The 18,080-nt window shown below is 31.5% G+C and overlaps 1 protein-coding gene and 1 pseudogene across 1 annotated transcript in view; one reads left to right on the top strand and one right to left on the bottom strand.

Annotated features, from left to right (window-relative positions):
* LOC125857448 (uncharacterized) overlaps window positions 1–18,080 on the top strand; it is a 622,948-nt gene that overhangs the window by 96,981 nt on the left and 507,887 nt on the right. The window lies entirely within an intron of this gene.
* On the bottom strand, window positions 13,417–17,225 carry LOC125858901 (ribulose bisphosphate carboxylase/oxygenase activase 2, chloroplastic-like; annotated as a pseudogene).

Consider the following 18,080-nt stretch of genomic DNA (forward strand, 5'->3'; position numbering starts at 1 on the left):
GGTAAATTGGTATCTATTGTAACGACCCATTTCCATGGTTATAGAAAATCCAGCGGGGGGAAATTTGGGGCCGGAAAACTTTTTCGTAGTATTTGGATTTTTGCCAACCTTGTCTAGATTTGGACGAAATTGTAGTCTTTGAGGTGTAGAGATATCTGGTAACAATTGGGTGAAACTCTTATCATTTTGATTGTATGAGTAGTTAGATAACTCATTAAGGAATCCGTAGGACTTTACATAATTAAATTCGGGCGAGTAGAACTCCCAGAATCGATCTTAGTGTAAAGGGTGTTTTCTGATCGTCGTTGGTTAGAGGTGTGTTGTGAAATGGGATTTTGGAATTCTTTTAATTAGCTCTCTAGTTCCGTTTGAACCGCTTTGGCGGGATAGTTGCCGCTCTAGCGTGGCCGCTGCAGTGGGATGATGGTCTATGTGGTGGGTACAATGAGACTTAAAATCGTAGATGAAAGACGAATAGCTCACTGTTACGTGGAAGCCGCTAGGACGGGGGTTCTGGTCTCTTTGGTGGGGCCGCTACAGTGGGGTCAGGGCCGCTGCAGCGGGACCGACATGACTTAAAGTCGTAAGCAAACCCCTAAATGACTTGATTTGGCAATTTTCAACTTTTAGAGCTAAGAAACGAACCCCAAGCGAGTCTTACTCATTTTTCACCATTCTTGAGGCTAAAGGTAAGTTTTTTACTCCCCGAATCCATTTTTCAATCCGTAGATCGTAATAAAATGGGTGAATATTGATGGGGAAGGGTTTTGTTATAGATTCTATGGTGGTAACAACCCTAAATTAGATAATTGGGATCATGGGTTTGATCTAGGGTTCATAGAATTGTTAGTAATCCGGGTAATTAATGATTGTTTATTGATTTCCGTAGTATATTGATTGTTTGTTGACCAAGAACAAGTTGAACGAATCCGGATAGGAAAGGATCAAGTTTCTTAGGATTTCGAGCTTGTTTCGAGGTAGGTGATGGTTGTGATTCTATGATTGTGTGATATATGATTGTTCTTGCTTCATTATGATACTTGTATGTATATGAATGTTGCAATGTTGATCACAGTTGTTGTAACTGAGATAATGAATGATAATTGCCATGAAATCATGACTTAAATGTATGATCTTGATGATATACGCGTGATTGTGATTGTGATTGTACTGTGTGAATGGGATCGATTACCACATTTCGGCATAGCTAACTTGGATCGGATTGCCACGTTCCAGCATAACTATGGGATCGGTTGCCACGTTCCAGTATAAATATGGGATTGGTGGCCACGTTCCAGCATGCTAACTATTTGAGTTTGGGTTCAATGAGAGGACCAATGATGTGATATAAAATGTTAAACTGACCGTTGTTCGTAATTGTTGATAATGTTGTATATGTTGATATATATGCGTGTGATTATATTGTTGTCTTAACTTGTTTATGTTGCACTAGTGGGATAGTTGCGTGATCCTACCAGTACACTGTGATTGTGTACTGATACTGCACTTGGTCTTATTTTTGTTGAGTATAGGAGATCTTCAAGCGGCTATTGACAGACCTCACTTAGGAGATCAGTGATTATCACTTTGAATTCAAGGGTGAGCCAATTCTTCCGGGCTGCCATGTGATTCTCTTTCATCTATGTCCACTATTTCCGGACTTAGACATTTGTTCTAGTTAGTTGATTAGTCCATTAGTTGGGGGTTGTATCCCTTCTCGTTTAGACTTGGATCATTTGTTAGATGTTTTGGTGCATTGACTTTCAGGTTCTACGTATTCTTCCGCATTATTAGTTATTATTGTTAGACATTTGTTAGAGTGTATGGGAACTCTATTTTAATTTCCTTAGTGTTGATTTAAATGCCTCAGTTTTTAGATTATTTTCTTGGTTTAGGTTGTAGTAGTGGTTCTCCCACCGGAGTGATTGTGTGGGTGCCAATCATGACGGTCTGGGTCGTGACATAAGATTGCACCTTAGTATCTCAATTCAAACATGAATATTGAATTAGCATATCAAAGAAATTATAGAAAACTAACCAGAAGAACAAATGACAATTATTGACAATGAAAGTGCATTAACTAAAGAAAGATTGTCTTAAAACCTAAAAAAAAACATAAATAGCTCACAATTGAATCATATATTTCTTAATATTAGATAAAGAATGAGAACCATTAAAAAGAAAAATTATATAATTTTAGAGAGAGAAATTATGTAAAATATTTATAAACCTAGAAATCAATGAAAGAAAACAATGTTATGCAAATGAAGGGAAAAAATTAGTGAGCATTTACACGTGTTTGATGAGAAAGAAGTACAATACATGATAAAAAAAGATGTTCAATGACCGATTAAACTCGTCCGGGTTTATAGTACAACTCACAGTGTTATTGGTACAATTATTAATCGATTAACCCTTATTTAGAAGAGGGAGTTGGAAAGGACGAACAGAGCTCCAAAAAGTTGTTCCAAATGTAATTCAAGTTGTATTATGTTAGGTCCCACTTTATTAAACAAGTACTGTACTAGATTTGATAATACATAAAGTATTAATTATAACCTGACATGTAATTTCTTTTAAGGACTCACGTGTCTTTGTTAATAAAATTTATAGTTCTCGTGATAGTGAAAGTTTATTTGACAAGGTTTTCTTCTGGCCAACATTGACCTCTCCATCTCTGATCACCTTTTCAATTTTCACTTTGTTATTCTTTCTCTCAGTTGTAGTACTGAAGTTGTTGGATATTGAAGTTCCAATTTCTCTGCTTCTCAGGTATTCAGTTCTTAATCATTGTTACATAATGTATTTTTATATCCTCCGATAGTTTCCTCAATACTTCGAAAATGTTTCGTCATAGAAGCTTTTTAATGTTTTAGTGGAAAAAAGTGATAAGTTAGGTCATCAAAATTATGAGGAAGTTGATGAAGGTTGCCAAGAATTGGGAACACATGCAACTTTCCCCCCAAAAGTTCTAATGCCTAAATTCATTGTAAAAACATTGTCTCTTCCTATTTAAAAATATTTTGAAAAAAATTAGTCATTATTGCTGTGATTTATCTCTATACGGATTTAATTGAACTTTATAAGTTGATTCTTCTTTCATTGTTATTTCTGCACGTGTCGCATAATTTCAAGAGATGCTCTTTTTTTCTTTCTTTATATTCCATAATTGTCAGTTCTATTGAGGTTTTGCTAAAGCATTGAATTTTAAGTTATAAGTTTGTAGCTAAGGTTTATATTAGTATTGTCATAACTTTTGCGGCTATGTTGAGAATGATGTCGGTAATTCATGGTTTCATATGATAATCGCGGCAATGATTCTTCTTAGTATAGAAATTTGATAAATTTCAATTGAATTTTGGTTTGATAGGTTTGACCTGTAGAGACAATAAATTTCATAAGCTAATCTCATCATTTTTCTTAGAAGTTATTTCAGTGATTTACCAAAGCATTTAACTTTTGGTTAATATACTTTGTATTAGAACTGAGACTTCTTAAGGACTAACACATATTCTACTAATTGTACTGCATGCTTTATAGATAGTATTTTTCAATTTTGCATCATTTTTATGCCTGTAAAGTGTTGTAAATGTTAAAGTCTATGTTGATGAGTTATGTGTTAAATTTCTATACAAAAATTGATTATTTATGATAAAAAGTAAAATTTTTTAAAATATATATTATTTTACCCACTTTACCATCTTTTGTACTTTGCTAAAAACAAGAATTAATAGTGAAAAGTGTTGAACAAAGTGATACAAATTTTTTTTTATTTCTTTTTAAGTTTTAGTTTCAAGCATTACTAAAAGCATATTAAAATGGGATATATCAAGTCGTCAAATTCTATGGTTCTAACTCTTATCTTTTTTTAATATTTGTCAACTTACTACTTATAGAAGTATGCTAACAATTCATATAATAATTGCCTCACTGAAAGGATGTTTTTCAATGTTGAGTTAATAAAATCATGCCTAAAACTAATAACTAGAAAAACAATATATAAATACTAATAATCTTTATCTAAATAGTGTAAGAAAAATAAATTTTGAATAAATACATTTGTGAAGTTTGTTTATATTTTAGGCTTCGAATTGATATTTCTCTTTAGACCCCCAATCACGGTGAGCCTCCCTTGAGCTTACTCTTGCTCTACTCATTTCCACAATTTGGACTTAACATGTCCAATCCGGTGTTTCGTTTGTTATTCGATCGATGTTCAATCTTAGCACCATATGCCAGCTAGGAAAATGGCTTTATCAACAATAGCGGCAAGAAGTATTGTACAAGTCATTCATATAACATTGCTTCTCGGAAAGGTTCACCAAATAAAATACTTATTTGGTAAAATTTTAGAAAAAAATAGAAACATGCAAGTTGAAAATTTTCCGAGAAATCATTAAATGCATAAAAAAATATACTTAAAATTTTCACTAGAAATAGGACTTCTTGGACGAACACTGCATTAAAGAATTGGACCAAAAGCTATTTAGATTGTACTATAATGCATTTAATATTTTATTGTTTGTGGCCCAATTTCATTGGCTATAAAATTTCATGCATTTTTCGAGAGACATCTGTATTATGAAATGTCAGACGTGTCTTTATTTGCTTGTTGATTATACTTGCTACAAAACATAGACCTTGGCTTTCTCTTTCCACTTCCCACAACTCTCTTCATCTTCCATCTTTTGAAAGTGTTAGCTCTCTTCATCGTCCATCTTCTGAAAGTGTTGCTGCAGTTTAACATATTTCTTATCCCTTTGTTCTTTTTCTCTCTTCAATTTTCTTTGTGCTCAAATGATAAACTGAGAATGACAGTTGAATTTTTGTTTCTAATTAAAGGGAAAAATCAAAATGGGTCATTTCTAATAAGGGGTAATACATGGTTGAAAATTTGATTTTTCCATTCAAATTTCTTTGTAACCAAATGGGTAAATCAAAATGAAAGTTCGTATCTTCAATGTTTTTCCCATTTTTTGGTCGTCAACATAGGGAATAATCGAAATGGTATTTCTATTCATGCAATAGACAAATTCAGTTTCTTTGTTGATATTGAATTTGTAATTATGCTTATGTCATTTGGTTGATGTACATGTTTTGAACTGTGAGTGTATCTTAGGATAGTTTTGAGCATTGATGACCTCTATGAATTTAACCACTCTATTTGAGATTCCATATCTTGGGTGGGAAGTCTCAAATCTATTTATGTATAATAGGAGAAGAAAAAGTGTCACATGTCAGCACCATAAAATTTCTCCATTATTTAGTTTTAAAATTATATATAAAAAATTAATCTGCATTTGTTATTAAATTTAAATTTTAAATTCTAAAAAATCAATAGATATTTTAAATGATTTTTTTAAAAAAACTAGAAAGTTACCAAAGTTAATATAACTCTTTTCAATTCTTTTTATTTTTTATTTTAAAAAACGGATTCTACATATGGTTAAATTTTTATTGACTCTTTTTTATTTTCTAATTAGAATATTTATTTTTATCCTATGTATTTGCGAGTATAAGTAGGCAAATGGGGTAATGTGTGTAGTTTTAAAACTGCCAATTGATGTCATTGACAAAAAAAATTGCACAAGTTTACAATAGGACACTTAATTAATTAAAAAAAAAGGTTTTAAACTTAGTAAATTAAAATATAAAGAAAAATTACTATTGATAATAGGGCATCCAGTTTATCTAATATAGGAGTTATGATTTCATTTTAATTTTTGAATTTTAGTTAAATTGCATGTTTTTAAAATTAGAAACTAAACAATTATTTATTTAAATAACTAATCCAATAATAATTCAATAATACTTAATATATTGAAAACTCCTATTTGGTATTGCATTTTTATTTGACAAGTGTGCCACCAATCATTCAATTAGTGATTAATAAATGATTAAAGTTTTTAATTACTCAATTATTTCAATAAATATTGATGCTAATTTATATCCGGACAATAAAAAGTCACGTGCCATTGTTCAATGCTACAAATAATCAAGAAATTATTTGAGAAAAAATATCTCCTATTTTTAATTTAAAATTTGAATTTCAAAACACAAGTAACTAACCTTATCCTTATAAAAATAGACATCTTCCAAAAAAAAACTATTGCCCACAATTTCATCAACCCAATTTTTCATAAAAATCTATTATTTACAAAACCTATTCTCTTTTATGATGGGGTTGGTGACTTGAGTTTAAGTGATTTCTTGGTCATGTAACTGAGCAGTGTCATTCATATTAATTTGATAAAAATGTAAATTTTGTTAGTGAAAATAGTTATGTGGTTTGATTTTTTTTTAATATAGAATTGCATGTAATTGCAGTTATTTTTTTGAAACATGAATAAGAAGGTGAACAATGATGAAAAAAAATTGTAAGAAGTGATTTAGGATAAATTTCATGAAACAGTTTAACGAATTTCTTTGTAAGTAAACTTTTTATCTTTTACTCACTTTGAATTTATTTGGATAATTTCACTTTGTTTTTGTTGATTTTCGACATGATTGTCTAGGATGAGGAAAATGTTGAAAAACCATGAAGTTAATTCAGTTATTTATGTTGTTTTCTATTCAAACGTTTTACCTTAATGGTGATAGTTTAGAAGTTCTATATGAAAGTCCTACTTTTTTTTTATATATTATTTAAATAAGAGAAGCAAATATTATCTTATGTATATAAGAGATTCTTGAGAAGTTCACTAATATTTTTTTGTTATATTATAAAGGAAAATGATCTTTCTCCACGGGTTCTTAAAGGCATATGGAGAGGAGTAAAATCTGAGTTATATGCAGTTAGTATTGTTTGTTTTTTTACAAATATATATAATTTGATTTAATAATAATAAATAATGCCAATGAACTAAATGCAACAAAAATCTATATGTTCTGAAAATCACTTTAATCATGTTATTGTCAAATATGTTTTAACATATGAAATATGTCTTCACATATTTATGAAATTATTTTTAGAGTGAGAGTAATATTTTAAATGACAAGTATTTCACATATAAAATTTGTTTTAGTCTTTTGAGGAATGTACATTGAAATTATGAAATTTGAATAAAGCAAAATTTATATTATTTGACAATATCTTGATATGACATTTGTATTTATTATAAACATATCACAAATTGCAATCATATAACAAAACTGAATCGAAGTTTTTTTTTATAACCCTTCTTTATCATGATATATAATTTATTTATTTATTTTTACCCATATTAGTTATTACATAAAAATATACATTTAAAGAATTCATTACAATTCTAACATAATTATACTCACAATTTAAATTGTAATAATAATAGATTCAGAAAAGAAATTTAGAGGATAAAAAAAGTTCCTCTCTTTGTATGTTTTTTACTTCAATAGGAGAAAGGATATTCACAAATATTTAGATAAAGTAGAAATTTCTACTTTTCTTTGCAAAGAACTGTTCTATGAAGAAAACAATTATCTAGGATGAAAAAAAAATAGTTAAGCCTTTACGGGGGTGGATTAGTATCAAATACAACAATATTATTTTGTAATAATTTATTACAGTATTTTAATAAAATATATTGTTAGAAAATTCACATAAAATGTCTGTTGGATTTTTTTTTTAACGAATATCAAAATAGTTTTATAAGCTATGTTGTAAATTTTTTATAAATTGTAACTAATTTTAATATTTTATTTCATAATATATCAATTAATTAATTAAATTTCACGCATGATATATCAAATAACAATAAGTATGTATATATATATATATATATATATATATATATATAATTTAGGAATAATTTTCCGCGCATCGCGCGGGTATGTATACTAGTTGGAAATAAAGATGTGAGTTTGAAGATCTTGATGTTAGAATTTGTGATATATCCCTCCTCAATTGTTGCTGCACATGTTTTATCTCTCTTTGCAATAAATTTTGAGCGGTCTGTTGTAGCTTGAGGTTAATCGTCAGAAAAAATTTGACATCTTTTTGGGTTCAAAAAAATGTTTTAATCTCGCACCAACGTGTGACTATTAGTCTTTGTCATAAACGTTCTAACATGGACAAGTTATTGCTCAAACTGATATCAAAATCTAATTAACGGAATGAGGTATTTATACAAAAACTACTCTTTTAATCCGATGATTTTTAGTCGTATTGACCTATTTGATAATTCTCATAGTTGTCAATAACAACAACATACCAAGTCAAATTCCACAAATAGAGTATGGAGAGGATAAAGTGTAAGAAGACCTTATCTCTACCTCATGAAAGTAGAGAAGTTATTTCTGAAATTTTCATAGTTGTCCAATTGTCTTATTATGTTGGTATAATCGTATAAGAAGTATGTTGTAGAAGTAATTGAAGGAGTTGCAGCCTGAAAAATTAGTGTTCCAACAAAATAGTATTCTGGCACGACAACGGATGAGGTCACTTGCTTTTATTTCAAGTTCTTATGGATGTAACTCCTTTGCGCTTAAAGACGTTTGATATACGTGACAATTGATACTTTTGGATCCTTGCTCACTTTTATAACTATTCCTCGACTTAGCTAATGTGGCAGAAAACAATCAAGGTTTAGAGATAGAACAAGAAGTAGGCTAAACTATGGGAAGGATTGATTTCAGATTCTCTTGATTTTCAAGTCCTTCAGGTACAATCTCACATACTTTTTTCAGGTTCTTCAAATTTTGGCCCCTTTTAGTTCAAAAGGAACCATAGTGTTCGGTTTATTATATTGATAATGGTTAGTGAAGATTATGGTGTTGTATATTGTATTTAGTGCATATTGGATTTGATCACTTCTGTTAAGTGTTGGCAAAAAATAGGTAAGTAAACATTTATGTAGATGTGCTAAAGTGAGGAATTGCAATCAGCTTCTTCCTGAGATGCAACTAGAAGAGAGATATACGGTGCATAAATAAAATATAAAGAAAAAAGGCAAGTGCGACATTTTATTATTGTTAGCGTTGCTTGCCAAATACATGTCAATATGATAAGAAAAGGTCAAATATGTGAGGATTATGAGATAAAAGAACATTCTTATGTTTCTTAAAGCTAAAAGCAAAAAACACTTGCTAATTTACAGGTTTCAAGACGAAGAAAACTCAAAGCCCCGTTCCTATATTCTTACTGTTGATAAATGTCTATTATATGTGTAACATCATAACCATGAAGAATAAGAGAAATGCAGTAAATTGTTCATTTATGCTATTCCTACATCTAGATTGGAAAAAATAATTATGCTACTTCTATCTCACTATACTTATCATTTAAAGGTACACTAACAATATGAGTTAGAAGGAGATGATCTACGTGGAAATAACAAACAACCGATTGAGTTTAATTCTCAAGTTAGCTATGTCTAATATCTGAGGATTAGATAAGCAATTTCGTTAGTCACTACTGGTGTAATCTTATTTTTCATGTATGGAAGGCCTAATTTTCTTAAGAATAACACCAGTATCTATAGTTATGTTGTTATAGTTTCACACAAACATTTCTCTCCTTAATTGAGGGTTGGAGTAAGTACTTTGGCTAATTGTTACAACTTAAATTTGATTTGCCATTTTTAGCCCCGTTGGCTGTAGTTAAATTCACTTTTAAAAAGCACAGTAGCTAATGTTGTGATCTTTCATTGACTGTCTATATTCACTCTATTTTGGCATCTATCATTGATCAACCTTTGCACATAATTAACTTTTCCTTGCGTCAATCATATCAACATATGCAAGTTTAGCTTACTTTTTTTTTGAAGTGCTACTTTTGAACCGTTTTTTTATTGTTCGCTGCTATCATTCGTCATCAAATGATTATGCACAACATCCACAACTTAAAAATATAAAATGTTTGGGTTTGTGCTAGCAATGTAGCAAACTCGGCGGAGTTGGAAAGAGGATTCCAAGACCTTTCATTTGATATCTTATGGGCCATCTAGCTCATCCTGTACTGAAAGTTATTGTCGTTTGAAGTTGACTCAAAACTCACAACTTAAGCATAACTTGCAATATTTTAGATTTTGCTATTTCCAATGTAGTTCTTTCTAATTTTAGCTCTTTCAAATACCAAGGTGTTACAAAAATAAACTCATATGAATAGAAAATTACTTTTAAGGCTCCAAACTTTAATACTTTATTAGATCATTCCAATGGACTACTTAATTAATAGCATATCTACATATAATATATTAATATGTGAGTGCACAAAATAGAAATTACTAACATTGCAATCTCCAATAGTCGATATTTATTGTGCTCAACTATTTTTAACAGTACTCTAATTTTTGTTTGCATTGTTAATTAATTGCTTAAACTTGATCTCACCAATAGGGCCGGATCTATGGATTGGACACCCTTCGCAAAAAAGTTACATAATATATATAGGTCAAATATTACTTTTTTTTAAAATCAAATTTGAGCTCGAAGCTCGTTTATTCAATCATAAATATCAAAAATACATGTCAGCCTGGCCCAACTTTGGAAAGGAAAGTTAGCCCAAATATATCAATACCCTTTTTATTTCTCACCTTATTTTTAACACTTTCCCTAATATTTGTTTCCAAATCCTCCTCTTTCATATTCTTCTCTGCGCCGCCTTTATGATTCTCCTTTGTTTCCTTTAGATCATCAACATTCAACCATGGTGGTGTACCACTACACATCTTCAACAAGTTCAATAGGTACTGCTCCTCCTTATCTTCCTCCTCATTTATGTTTCTAATCTCTCCTATATCTTGGTTTAGTATGTTCTGATTTCTGGAGCTAACACCGTTGCTAGTGGAGCCAAATATGTTGTTCTCGGTCTTCCTCTCTACAATGGAGGATGTGCTTTGGATGTATAGTCCTCGACTTTTGTCGATTTCCTCTTTTGTAAACAGGTAGCTCTTTATTTCTCGCCGATTTTAAGCACTAGTACTGGCAAAAACTTGAGGTATGCATATTAAATCTTGTGAGACTCACTACATCTTGATTAATGTAACTGTGGTCCATGCTGGTTATTTATGCCTTTTATCTTTCTTGTCTTGATTCTCAAACTTGCGATTTGTGTTGTGTCCATGTTTAGAATTCTTCTGCAATTAGGTGGTAGTTGTTCAAATTTCTTGTATTCCTGTACCTTCGACTTACTGTAAGCACTATTAGCAATGACATCTGCTAGCTGATTTCCTTCCCTGTATACATGCTGAACTTTGAAGTTGTTTTGTTCCAGAATTTGTCTTGCTTCTTCCACTATGTCTTGTATCTCTCATGGTATTTTCCATTCCCTGAGTTTCATTTTCATGATTCCTAGTGATCTGTTACTAGAATAACCTTCTTGTGCTTATTTTTTATACAGTAAATTAGCCCTCTTAGTACTGTTGTCATGTCAAATATTACTTTATATTGATATAGTAAGCATTTTGAACACCCTAAACAACACCAATGAGTTGTAACTCAGTCGCAAAAGTGTGTCCAATATGTACACAATAACCAAGTTCGAATCACTGCATCTATGTTTTGTATATTTTGTTTAATGTGGTCTGCTGTAAAACGGTTAATTAAATGAAAAACGAAATACTTTATTGTATATAGAGTGGTAGCTTAGTGACAATAGTGTGATGAAGTTTGTTTGCCATTGAGGTTCAATTCCCCATGGCCACATTTTTTTTCTATGTTGGCTTTATTTTGAACACCCTTCACGAATTTTCTGCCTACATCACTGCTCACCAATATATTTGTGCTAATTCCAGTACTTTTTATCATGAGTTTAGCTTAAGGTTATGAATAATTCACTCCTAACCCTTTGCCTTCCTAGAAGGGGGGAGAAGACTCTAAGCACCCAAACTTTTCAACATGGTATTAGAGACAGTGGACATTATAACTATGTTGAAATCTTTCTATCTCCAAAAGGCCACATGTGAGAAATGTGCGAGTTGAAAACATTATTAAGTAATTAATTAAAACTATGTCCTATTTAATCAATCAAACATAATTTTAAATGACATTGTCACACACTTCAACTTTTTAAAAGAAAACATAAAGTTTTAATTAGGAAGTAAGAATTTAAATTAAACAAATCTCATTAGAAAATAAATTAAAGATGTGGTCAACATATATACAGAAAACTAGACATGGTCATACCATAAAAGCCCTTTGTGAACCAACACTATTGGTGGAAAGTGAAAAAATTCAAATGTTAAGTTTTTCTCTACCTTTCACACTATATATATAATCCTTCTCTAAGTCTTTTATTTCACCAAATCCCCATTTCTCTCTTTCATTTGCTTTCTCTATTATTATTGTTTTCTCCCTCCCAATGGCCAAATCTTTTGCTAAGAATGTCCCCCCTCCTCCTCCTTTCCCTCCATCTTCCCCTACCCCTTCCCTTCCTTGTGTTCGCAAGGAGGCTACACCAATTGCTGACACTGAGATCTTAGGGGTTTATGGGAGTAGCGCCCCATCCACTCAGTCAATGCTCTTCCTAGAAAAAGGGAAACATGTTGAATGCTGGGGAAGGAACATCTGTGGTTCGGGACAAAAGGCCCAATGTTAAAGGTTTTGGAACAGCAGCACCGGATAGTGTCAACATTGGACCTTTTGTCCCGAACCACAGATGTTCCTTCCCCAGCATTCAACATGCTTCCCTTTTTCTAGGAAAAGCATTGACTGAGTGGATGGGGCGCTACTCCCATAAACCCCTAAGATCTTAGTGTCAGCAGTTGGTGTAGCCTATTTGCGAACACAAGGAAGGAAATGGGTTGAGGAAGATGGAAGGGGAGGAGGAGGAGGGGGGACATTCTTAGCAAGAGAGTTGTCCATTGGGAGAGAGAAAACAATAATAATAGAGAAAGCAAATGAAAGAGAGAAATGGGGATTTGGTGAATAAAAGACGTAGAGAAGAATTATATACATAGTGTAAAAGGTAGAGAAAAACTTAACATTTGAATTTTTTCACTTCCCACCAATAGTGTTGGTTCAAAAAGTGCTTTTATGGAACGACCATGTCTAGTTTTTACTAGATGGGCATGCACGGGCCCAACACACAAATTAAATTATTGTTCTAACCAAAGAGTAAACAATTCCACTATAACTTCTCATAAATGATTTTTTACATTCATTCTATAGAACTGAAAATGCCGCTTAAAACATATCCTCTACCATTAAAATTCAATTCAAGATGCAGATTATAGACAAATATAATGACAAAAACTGAAAACAAAATATTATTTGGAGTTTGTATTCCCTTAACTCTGAACACAATATTTAACAGTTCTGTCACCTTCTATAGATACCTTTACAAATTACCTCAAAAAAGTTGTAGAAATGAAATACATCACCCCTTGAAATTGAATCATTAGAGACTTCAAGAAACATGACGAGTATCATGTCACGCCCCTGCATCCACACAATAATGAAAAAAAAATTAGAGAATTTTTTTGAGATTGGTGAAGGTTCTTAGTAATTTCCAATATTGATGGCAGCCACGCTAGCATTTTTGAGAGTTGCCTCTTTTAAGATAGTGTTCAGCCAACTGGACTCTCATAACATTCTGTTGCTCTTGAACAAGCATGTTACCATACCCAAAGAGCTTCTCAGGGGTAATTTTTGCTGGTCAAAAGTTGTGGGTCCCTCTCTAGAGCTCCAAAGTTTTTCCTCAATGGCTTCAACTCTAGTGCTTAAAACCCATTTCCTCACTTCATCATCATATATCCGTGCTCTCAGAGCACCGAAGAAATCTGTTACCACAACAAACGGATACACATCAGTAATCAACAAAAGAAATTTCATTTTGAAATCTCGAGAGTTTGTACCAATAGATTGTCCATGGAAGCAATATACAATCTTTACGACAGCTTCCTCAGGCACGTTGTCACTTCTGGAAATACCCTTTCCAGCACCGGCCGAACATTTTATATTTCATGTGGTGAATATTTTGCGTAATCGGTTTTTCCATTAGCTGTATGCTATGCATAGTCGTTTGTTGCCGAAGGATATCAACAAAGGAATAAGAATAAAGTGACAAAATAGCAAATGAAAAAATATAAAGCTAAAATTGCATAAACTTAGTGATGATGGTATGATTGATGTGAGAGTAGAAATCATATATGTGAAACTTTAGGGAAGGGCAGATACAAATCTTCAAAAATTCTATGCACAAATGGTACAAACCAAGTAATGGTGTCTTGTGCCTGCATGCAAATTTTACTATATAGGCTCTCTAAATTTCTTAAACTTCTTAGGTAGATCAAGTCAAACGTGGTATATCAATTTTCTTGTACCATTTAATTGCACTGTATGATAATTACACAATGTAGCATAACAAACTAATTTCAACAGTCTACTTACCCATTTGAGTCTAGCCTCGTCATNAACCAAGTAATGGTGTCTTGTGCCTGCATGCAAATTTTACTACATAGGCTCTCTAAATTTCTTAAACTTCTTAGGTAGATCAACTCAAACGTGGTATATCAATTTTCTTGTACCATTTAATTGCACTGTATGATAATTACACAATGTAGCATAACAAACTAATTTCAACAGTCTACTTACCCATTTGAGTCTAGCCTCGTCATAATCATTTCTCTTGATCCTTCTACCCTGCTCCCTCTCTCCCCTGTATACTCGAGAAAGGTAATTAAGAGTGAAGTTAATGAAAGTCGAATCCAAAAAGAGATAATCAGATGAGTCATTCAAATAGTCAACCATCATACCAATATACCCTGCCTTAACAAAACAGAGGGAAAAAGAATAACATCATGATTAAGTTAAGCATGGAAAATAGATTCTTTTAATGGAATGCCCCCCTTTGGTTCTTAGAGGCAGATCAATAACAATTTTAATAGACATAAGATTCACTTGGAAAAAATACGAACATATAATTGTCTCCAGATTGATATATCCGCCTCGATATTTTCGGCATTATATAAGGATCACCCAAAAAGAAAATCAAGAACCTATCTTAGTAGCACTTATTGAAACTTTATCAAGAGGGTAAATACCGAATATGTTAAATATTGGAGAGCTCACAAAATAAATAGCACATTAGTTGCTGGTAAAACAAAAGAACGAGCACCCTGATTTCTTCCCAAAAAATATCAAAATGTACACATGAAATGTAACAATAAATCACTTGAAGCCTACAATTCAGATAATTTTTTAAAAGAATTTCGATTATACAAATTTTTGTTATGTCTAATATATTAAGCACAGAAAAAATATTCTAAAAAAAGGATGTATATGGTGGTACATGCGTGCACATAGAGAAATTTATAACAAAGAGTGAATAGTGGAGATGATACATCGAGTAATTTAGAAGGTAATTGGACAACTCAAAAGTGACATAGAAATATGACCATAACACAGTCTTCCAAAAAGAAAAAAGACTTACTTGTTACACAATGATACAATAAACAAGAAAATCAGAAGCTACAAATGTACAATTGATCAATAAGTTACTGTTGATTTTTAAATATGTTAGATGATGAACAGTATTAGATTCAGAAATTGATCTGCAAATGGGATTGGTGTAGTGCAGATGATAGATCAAAATTTAGAAGGTACTTGGACAACTCAAAAATGACATAGAAATATGACCATACCACAGTCTTCAAAAATTTTAAAAAACTTACTTGATACACAATGATACAATAAACAAGAAAATCAGAAACAACAAATGTACAATTGATCAATAATAAGTTACTGTTGATTTTTGAATGTGTTAGATGATGAACATTATTAGATTCAGAAATTGATCTGCAAATGGGGTTGGTATAGTGGAGATGATAGATCGAGTAATTTAGAAGGTACTTGGACAACTCAAAAATGACATAGAAATATGACCATAACACAGTCTTTCAAAAAGAAAAAAAGTTACTTGTTACACAATGATACAACAAACAAGAAAACCAGAAGTTACAAATGTACAATTGATCAGTAAGTTAGAGTTGTTTTTTGAATGTGTTAGATGATGAACATTATTAGATTCAGAAATTGATCTACAAAAGGAGTTGGTGTAGTGGATATGATAGATCTAGTAATTTAGAAGGTACTTGTACAACTCAAAAATGACATAGAAATATGACCATAACACAGTCTTCCAAAAAGAAAAAAAACTTACTTGTTACACAATGATACAGTAAACAAGAAAATCAGAAGCTACAAATGTACAATTGATCAATGAGTTAGTGTTGATTTTTGAATGTGTTAGATGATGAACAATATTAGATTCAGAAATGGATCTGCAAATGGGGTTGGTGTAGTGGACTCAAAAATGACATAGAAATATGACCATAACACGGTCTTCCAAAAAGAAAAAAACTTACTTGTTACACAATGATACAGTAAATAAGAAAAACAGAAGCTATAACTGTACAATTAATCAATACGTTAGTGTTGATTTTAGAATGTGTTAGATGATGAACAATATTACATTCAGATATTGATCTGCAAAAGGGGTGGGTGTAGTGGAGATGATAGATCGAGTAATTTAGATAATACTTGGACAACTCAAAAATGACATAGAAATATGACCATAATGCAGTCTTCCAAAAAGAAAAAAAAAACTTACTTATTACATAATGATACAGTAATCAAGAAAATCATAAGCTACAAATGTACAATTGATCAATAAGTGTTGATTTTTGAATGTGTTAGATGATGAACAGTATTAGATTCAAAAAGTGATCTGCTAATGGGGTTGGTGTAGTGGAGATGATAGATCGAGTAATTTAGAAGGTACATGGACAACTCAAAAATGACATAGAAATATTACCATAACACGGTCTTCCAAAAAGAAAAAACTTAAATGTTACACAATGATATAGTAAACAAGAAAATAAGAAGCTACAAATGTAAAATTGATCAATAATAAGTTAGTGTTGATTTTTGAATGTGTTAGATGATGAATAGTATTAGATTCAGAAATTGATCTGCAAATGGGGTTGGTGTAGTGGAGATGATAGATCGAGTAATTTAGAAGGTACTTGGACAACTCAAAAATGACATAGAAATACCACCATAACACAGTCTTCCAAAAGAAAAAAACTTAATCGTTACAATGATACAGTAAACAAGAAAATCAGAAGCTACAAATGTACAATTGATCAATAAGTTAGTGTTTATTTTTGAATGTGTGAGATGATGAATAGTATTATATTCAGAAATTGATTTGCAAATGGGGTGGGTGTATTATCTATGTTTTCATACTAACATGAAGGAGCAGAACTAACCTGAGAGACAATGGAGTATTCAAGTACAAATACCATATCCACAGTGATAGTCCTAAGTGGAGCCACTATTTGAAGAAGGTAGATAAAGCACTTCCCGGTTGGCAAAGTTGGTGTCTAGCATCTCTTTGATTTTTCTACAATCATTGATTGTAGTGTTCGTCCTTTTCTTGCTCACTTATATATAAGGGTAAATATTAGTGCGAGTTGAATCTAAATTTTCCTTCAGCATCTGAAAATGAATGACACAATATATATTGAATAACTTGAAAATAGAGAATTGACATATTTGAAGAAATTTATCAACACATTGAAACAATGCTTTTAAAAAATTTAGAAGTTAGTGAATGAATTTTAATTTAAAGTAAAATGAAGCCTTAGAGGGAAAGTAGATGTTTCATCTTCACCAGAGCAACTCTGTACCCCAAACACAAAAGTCCACTGTAATAAAATTCAGATCTGCATAAAGTTTGTAAATGGATGTGATATTGTCTGCCATGATCGTAAGGTTTTTCTCGAAAGATCTCACACTGTTAAGAGATTCTACATCTTATATGTAGTATCTAATCTTTTCTTCAGAGTTATATTAGCTCTCTGGATTAAGTCCTATAATGTGTCAACACAACCATAATGAACACAAAAAGATACTTATTTTGTGGCTTTTTTTAAATGTTTTCCAAAGATATCTAGTACTCACTTTCTAGATGACTACACTTTGTAGATTAATACCAACACAATCATTATTTAAGTACATGAAGTGATGTCCAATCTAGAGTAAAAATGAATAAATATAGAAAAAAGATGTTCACCGAGGCATGATCCTCAAGTGCATATCATTCTGGAAAACTGAGAATGCAGTAATTTCATTGTTCATGGCTCATATCTTCTTCTCTC

The sequence above is a fragment of the Solanum stenotomum genome, chromosome 3 (genome assembly GCF_019186545.1).
Source record: "Solanum stenotomum isolate F172 chromosome 3, ASM1918654v1, whole genome shotgun sequence".
In the NCBI taxonomy this organism is placed as follows: domain Eukaryota; kingdom Viridiplantae; phylum Streptophyta; class Magnoliopsida; order Solanales; family Solanaceae; genus Solanum; species Solanum stenotomum.